At 37.0% G+C, this 7663-nt stretch overlaps 1 long non-coding RNA gene across 2 annotated transcripts; it reads right to left on the bottom strand.

The window, feature by feature from the left end:
* Positions 1–428: 428 nt before the first annotated feature.
* LOC108448585 lies at positions 429–7393 on the bottom strand. Of its 2 annotated transcripts, XR_001864537.1 has the most exons (3): positions 5965–7393; positions 2069–2286; positions 429–1338 (listed from the first exon to the last, which is right to left on the bottom strand). It is a non-coding gene; the product is annotated as an uncharacterized LOC108448585 (long non-coding RNA). The 2 variants fall into 2 exon arrangements; XR_001864536.1 differs by having other exon boundaries at positions 429–2286.
* Between the last annotated feature and the right edge of the window lie 270 nt (positions 7394–7663).

The raw sequence follows: 7663 nt of genomic DNA, 5'->3' as shown, positions 1-7663 counted from the left end.
AAAGTATTCAGATTTGGGCCATCATTTAAGTATTTGTCAGTTTAAGCTATGGCAGAGTCTGGTGATTTTCCTTCAGAATTTTGCCATATTATTTTCAACGCCTGACATTATCTCAGTCATTTTTCATTGGAACACGTGAGACACTTTTATAGCAGAGCACCAGGCATCTGAATGGTGTTTGGAATACTTGTCTAACACCAGTTGCATGAAGAGGTTCCACTGGCTCCTCCAAGCTGTTCAGCATGGCAGCAGAACTACTACTGCCTTTTGTCCCTGAAGCCTTAGATTCAGGCTCCTCATCTGTTCATTTGAAATGGGGAGTCAATCCAGCATGGATGTCAACCTCCTTATTCCTCCCACACTTCTGGGTACAGATTATTTAGGCTGCCAGTCCAATAAAACAGCTCAAGTACAACGCAAGAATAGTGTATTTTTTTCTAAATTCTTTATTCAAAAGAAAATACTTAGCCAATTTAACACAAGAAAAAAAAAGGAACATACATATTTCAGACATCTTTATAGGTATGGAAAATGTCAGCTCATAAGATCACACAATTACATATTATTCTAGATGCCATAGAATTTCTATATATTAGGAACTTTAAAGCAGACATTCAATATTCCATGGAACTGACCAGTTTGGAAATAAAAGATTCACGGCGCTCTGAAGTGCTCTGAGGGGACACCTGAGCTAGCTTGAAGTTCAAGGGGAAGGCTACCCTTGTTAAAGTCACTACAGTATTCCATACTCGTGCATTGTGCACTGTGAACACAACCTCTCTGTAATTCAAATGGGACTGTATATATCCATACAGTTCCACAAGATAACTCTATTAAGTTACTGATGCTTCTGGACTTATTCAGATCCTGTGTTTGACTGGAACAACAATGTCGTGTATATCAATGCTACTGAAAAAGATAAGATACCAGAGATTGCTGGAGTTCTTCTCTGACAGCTCCCTTAGGAAATAATACAAAAGTATTTATTATTTATATACAAGCATGTCAACACATTTTTAGATAACTCTCTGTACATTTTTCTGTTTAGCAACGGAAACTACAGAATAAATTATATATGACAATTGTGGCTATTCTAAGAAACTTGGTATTGTACAACTGGCAATCTACAAATTAGATGTAAAATGCTGCATACAAGTGATATTTCTTGGTATGGTGTTTGTGTTCATAACTATTTTGTGCCACTATCTGTATAAAATTAAGATTAAATCTACTCAACATAGCCTTCTGTTATCTGATAATATCTGTCCACTTTGTGCGCTTTCAGACGTCCTGAGGTGGTACGCCAGATGTTAGGAAGGTTGTATTTTACTTCAAAACCTGCAGGTATAGAGCAAACATATTTTGCTATGCATACCATCTGGTACCTGTTTTTTACCAGAGAACAGAGTGTGTTTAATCATTAAATCAAATCCTGCAGTAGTTAAATCAAATTAATTCATACAGATATATGCGTTTTTCCCCCTGTGGTTTTTCCTATCAAAGTAATCTGGTTACTTTATGTGACAGAAAATGAAGTCACTGGACCAAATTCTGCTCTTAGATACACACATAACCAACAGGAAGTAAGTAGGTTTGTAAATGCTCACAGAATAATCAGATATGAACAATAACTATGTTTAATAGAAGTATCTTACATACATGGTAAAGCACTGTCTTCTGTTTTTCTATTTTGATCCTCATTACTTAATTAGTAAATCAAAATTTATTTAATATTAGTTTTAAAGATATGCATCAATGCTCTTCACCTTATTTTTTCCTGCAGTATAGATCTAATAAAATTCCTTTTCTGATGCTGGTTCAAATAATGAAACTTTTATCTAGTTCTCTGACAGTTTTTTGAACAATGACTTGTTCATTGCAAAGTATTTTTAGAACTGTTGTTTCATAACCTGTTCTGTCCATTCTTCACTTCACTGGTTTTTGCCTTCTTTTATTGCAATTAATGATAGATATTTATTTATGTAGGTTGGGTTTTTCTTAAAAAACTTGTAAATTAAATTCACAAAATTTTTTTTGGTACAGAGATTTGGTACAGAGAGAAGTTTACCTCTCAGCTCAAGAAGTAGTATTTCCACAGGATTCTTTTCCTCTTCTGGAGATGCTCATGTCGTAGAGGTGTTTATCACTGTGAATTAGTTTGCAGCTTTGATCACATTTTAGATTCATTGCATTCTGTGGTTATTTTATAAGCAAGCCCACCTTATTAGAAAGACTTGCAATCAATCTTCTCATACTGTTCATGTTCCTTTCACAAGCAGTTAGTTGCTAAAAAAAAAGAAATTACACAGTTTGAACAACTTAACTTGAACAGCAGTATTAAATGGCATATAGTGGTTGAGTGACCACAACAGAGGTAAAAATGACACAGAGAACAAATTAGGGTGATTACACAGGCTAAATACAATTGTTATGATTAGCAAATATTACTGGAAGACAGCAGTCTGCTATGAATTTGCACATTTTTTCACACAGAGAAGCCAGAAATATTTGCTTTACAGGTAGAGAGTGCAAATGTAGCAGCACTGATCATATACTTGTCTTTGTGCACAATAGCCACTAAATTACCAAGAAAGAGACGAAAAGTGGGGAGTATTTCACATTGCCTTTGCTAAGTCTCAAGCAATATTAACAAAGCCGGTCATTGAAATTAACCTTGTACCAAGGCACTGTTCAATAGACTTAGTTAAGTGGAAGAATAAATTAGAACAGTCTGGGTACAAAGTTTTGATTTTCAAAGGCAAATTGCTAAATTAAGCAAACCGGTCAAAGCAATTACTTATGCTAAAGAGGTTTTTTTTCCAGTGAAAAAAAGGCTGAAATTTCTTTCAAGCAGATTTGCAAAAAGTACCTAGAATTTGTGTCCCAAACAAATAGAAAAATCTTTTAAGGAAACATCCCGTATTCAACTGAGTGGTCACCTTGAAAAATGAAAACTGATTTCACACTCATTTAATAAAATTTTTTGCAGTTTTCTCAATAAATCCATACAAGTTTATATGTACACACTTTTTTTTTTTTTTTTGGTGGAAATAAAGATACCAAGTTCGAAATTACAATCCATTCCTCACTAAAATGAAAATAATATTTGGTGGTTAGAAAAAGAGGACCTGCAAAGCTGGTAAATGGTAACCCACCCAAATAACTGCAGAAGCTAGAATGCTGCAATTAGATGCATATCTCACTTTTCCCCTTGATATCAAGCTCTCATCAGGTGTCACCACACTACATATGGAGAATATTTTTTGAATTCCCATTTCTTTCACCTTCAAGATTTTTGCATAATGAGATTCACTTCTATTTATCTGGTTTTGCTCAGAAAAGCTGATGAATTACATGTTACTTTCTTATAAGCACCCTTGGGTTGGATTCAAGAGATTAAAACCAATTAATGAACAGAAATTCTAAATGTTTCTCTTGTCCAGAGTTTTAGATAGTGGTCAGACCCTCCTGACATAAAACTGGCCTAATTCTGACTGAGTTCTTGGTCCTAAATCATAACACCTTCAACAGCACCAAATGCTGGCTCCATGCACAAGAGCCACAGCAAGTATGAAAAATTTCATCATGCATGAAAATGTTGTGTGAGTTTCAGGGAAATTATCATTTCCTACACAATCCAAAGTTTCTGCTAGTCTTTTTGGTGCTGATAGCAGGACTTCCAAGTGCTGATAGATTTTGAACTGTTTGCAATCCCCGACCTGAGGTGAGCAGACAATCCTACACTGCGGCTAATCCTGCACTAGAAGTGCTGCCTATCTCTCTGCCTGGCCCTTTCACTGATCTACAGGCTTAATTCACTCCCAGATCTTGCTTTATTTTTCCGGGATATTTGTAGAGTCATAAACACCTCTTTAGGCACAACAGATGAAGCTGAAAGTGGAGAGCACTGGTGTTACTTAATTTTCAGTTTACTTCTTCTTCTGCAGCACTTAAGAGAGAAGGTGTGAGAAAGATGTGTGAAATCTATTTAACTAGAGGTTCTTACCTGGAATAAACGAATTAAAAGTAAGAATTTTTAATATAACAGTTTAACTTTCTAAATCACATTAAGGAAGCTTTTGGACCAATTAGCTATAAAAATCTCTCTCAAACAGCTTTAGCTGCTTAGAAACACTAAGGGTAGTCTTCTGGCCTTTGTGCTTTATTATAGGACTGACAGGTAGGAGAAGATTTTGAATTATATTGATGTGCTTTAGTGATGAATGATTTAGTAATGATGTGATTTAGTAATGTGGCTCATATATGAGCTACAAAGGTATGATAATGAACCTGGCAAAACTGAGTTATCTAATGACTTAGATGTGATATGTATGGTATATCAGATATGTGTGATATCTTAATTATGTGTGATACATCAGTTAACAGATTCAATTAGATGCTTGAATAACTTCCTACTAATCAGGAACAGGGGTTCACCAACTATTAAGGACAGAGACTAGAAACCAGTAGGATACTGATTTTTAATTATTGGGCCTTTGGTTTTGCTCTAAGTTTTATTTTAGACTCTCCCAATTATTTTCCTGATGTTGTGTAAGTTATCTTTGCCATATTTTTTCGAACCTGTCAGCCACAGACTGCTATTTGTACATGAGATATCAAAAGACAGTACCTGAAAAAAAGCTGTATTTAAGGAAATAAGAAACCTCACACATTGAGGAAGGAAACAAAGTGAATAAGCGAGGGAGGAGCAACAAAAAGTTGCTACAATAAAACATCCCATTTAAGATTATTGTTATTTTTGTGATGTAACATGGAATATATTTTTCATAAAACTGCTGTTGAGGCCTTTTGGTTTATCATGGCCACATAATAACAGGGGGGAAAAAGGATTTCAATTTACCATTTCCCCTTTTATTACAGTGTAGTTCTACTAAAATCTAAAGGTTCATGGAAAACCCACAGATCAGAGTCCCTAAATTGCCTGCAGTGGAATATAATAAAACCTGAGCTCAGTGAAACTGTGGCTGTTGAACCTTGGTAGGATTGCACTCAGCAGACACTGAGAGGGTGGTGTGACACGATGGCCAGGCTCATTACAGCATCTGAGCATAGCTGTGCAGCTGCAGGGTGGAAATAGTCTCCAGTGAGTGAGTGAATGGGTGAATGACAGCAAAGTGTAGAGGGGCTAGGCGGCCCACAGAGGTGTATAGATTTCCTCAAAGTAGTCAGGTCCATGGAGTAACTAAACAAGTATAACTGCTAAATTCAACATGTGTGGTTGCACAAAATAACCCTTAAATAAAAGTGACTGAATTTTCTCTCACCATGATAACAAGACATTCTGCTGTGCCATGGGGCTGAGCCACTCACTTTTCTTAACAAGTGTTTCTGTCATTAGCTTTTAAAGTCACCTGAATGAAGTCAAAAGAAGCCTATGGCTAAGCAGCTGTCGAAGAACAGTGCACATGGAAGACCTACGATGTCTGTGCAATGAACAGGACATTTTATAATGTTTCCTTTTTCAAGGTTTGAAAGGATTACTTAAACACAGATGGAGCCAATACAACCCCAGATCTCCACTATACATATATATATACATAAATATTTTGACATGTATGTGAGTTTAATGGGGAACTAGCAAGATGACCAAAAATGTGACCCAAATAAAACAGAAAATTTTAAAAGCTGTCTTACTCATTTTGAGGTGTCACACAGTTCTACAGTTCATATTGATGCAAGGCTGTAAAAATTGCACAACAGAATAACCTGAATTATTTTTTAATGACATTACGGTGTTGTAAAAACAGTGCCAGATTTGATTCTCTCTTGACATGGTGAAAATGTGATTTTACACAGTCTACAAATCTCAGTGAAGTTGTTCCCTCTGTACACTGGTGACAGGTGTCCAGACCACGATGGAAAACCTATCCTGCAAATATTTCTGCACATTTTTTGTCATTTAGCTGTTTATGTCCTTGTATTTTCCACGTGTGTTGCACTTACAGCACAGCCTTTGCAGGAGGGCAGGCAGTGAGTTGCTGTTTCCCAGTGATCTCAGACCTGCCATCTGAAATAGAACATTGCAAAATTATTCAAGTAGATGATTGCTGGGATTCTAACACAACATTTATGAGAGACATTTTGTATGCTCTGAAATACTTTCTTCTGCGCCTGTCAAGAGCCATCGAGATGAAAAATAGGGACTGAGTTACAGATGTGATGCTGAGATACAGGCTATCATTTGAACTAACCAGATTAATAAAATGAGTGAAACCATAAAAAAAGCAACAAAACAGGTCTACCTATTCCATCATATTTTTAGGAAAGTGTACATCAGAGATGGCAAAAATTTTCCAGGTTTTAAGTTTTTGCTACGTACTCTAAATAACACAATTGTCAATATGAATAGAATCATGGAAACTACACTATAGATAAAAGGCCAATTTATTCCATCTTTTAAATGAAAACTTTAGATCCAAATTACACTAAATGCTCAGAAACCCTGCTGCCTTTACAGAAATCATGGCGTTCTTCCTGTTGATTTGGCCATAGATCTTAATGCCTCAATCCAAGAAAGCAACTTAGTGCATGCCTTTGATGGACATAAGCTGTTTTGTTAACTGAGAATGGGATCTAAGAGCGTTGACAGGTATAGGATTTAAGAGTGCAGAAGAACCAGCCAAAATATTTTAAGTCACTGGCCCCAGGTCTCAGATCCTCTTCTCTGCAGGAGACTCCTCAGGACTGAATTCGTTAACAAATGTGAAGCCAAATTTCACTCAAGTTATTGTGAAATTCTTCCACTTAGTTGAGGAAAGAACTGACAAAAATTAATTGACTGTCCTTACAAAATAAGCAGAATAAATCTTACCTATTTGCACAGCTCAGCTTCCTCTTTACAAAGCTCACCAGGCTAGTTAAATTTCCTTCAGCACTTTGAAAGCTGTTAGACAGTTGCACATATACACATATACAGCTGCAAAAAATTCAGTTTGTCTATCATGCATTTCTGCTACAAGAAAAAATTTTTTCCTGCATTTGTACCTGACAGAAGATTTTTATGTGATCAAAGCTCATCTGCACACCCACAAAAGAGGATAGAGAGATAAGAGCAGGCGGGGGAACTCAAAATACACCCTTCCCAATTACTGCCACACTATCAGAGGAGCCATCAGCCCAACAAATACTCATCTCTACAAGACCAGAGAAGTGCAGGAGTACAAAAGCAAGGAGAGAGCCCAAATTAAAGACTCATAGACAGGACTGCTCTGTTTAGGCTTCTCTCAGAGTTGCCCTAGTAGACCCTCAGCACAAGAGTCTGGATATTAAGGCCATCAACATGAGTTATGACTACAGCACCATTTGATGGTTTTACCCTAGCTGACATGGAGGAATGTGCTTTAGGATATGGGACATATTGTGGGATGCAAGGGAAGTGGTGATCTAGACAATTGGGGGAGGAACAATTTGTGTGAGGAGAAGGAGAGACAAAGAGGCCAGTCAGGTGCAGTTTTCTCCTTGGTATGAGTTTCTCCTTCTCTGGCCAGAGCTGCACCTGACCAGCCCAGCCTGTCCTATCTTCTTTCAAAGCTCTTTCAGTGAAGGACCCCCTACTGAGTGGGTCTGGGTGCCAGCAATCGCAGTCAGACCATGAGTCAGGAATTCCATGTGCCTGTGTGGAGAGACTTGAGTGAGTGAAACC

The sequence above is a fragment of the Corvus brachyrhynchos genome, unplaced genomic scaffold (assembly GCF_000691975.1).
Source record: "Corvus brachyrhynchos isolate BGI_N302 unplaced genomic scaffold, ASM69197v1 scaffold115, whole genome shotgun sequence".
In the NCBI taxonomy this organism is placed as follows: domain Eukaryota; kingdom Metazoa; phylum Chordata; class Aves; order Passeriformes; family Corvidae; genus Corvus; species Corvus brachyrhynchos.
This window is presented reverse-complemented; position numbering and strand designations above follow the sequence as displayed.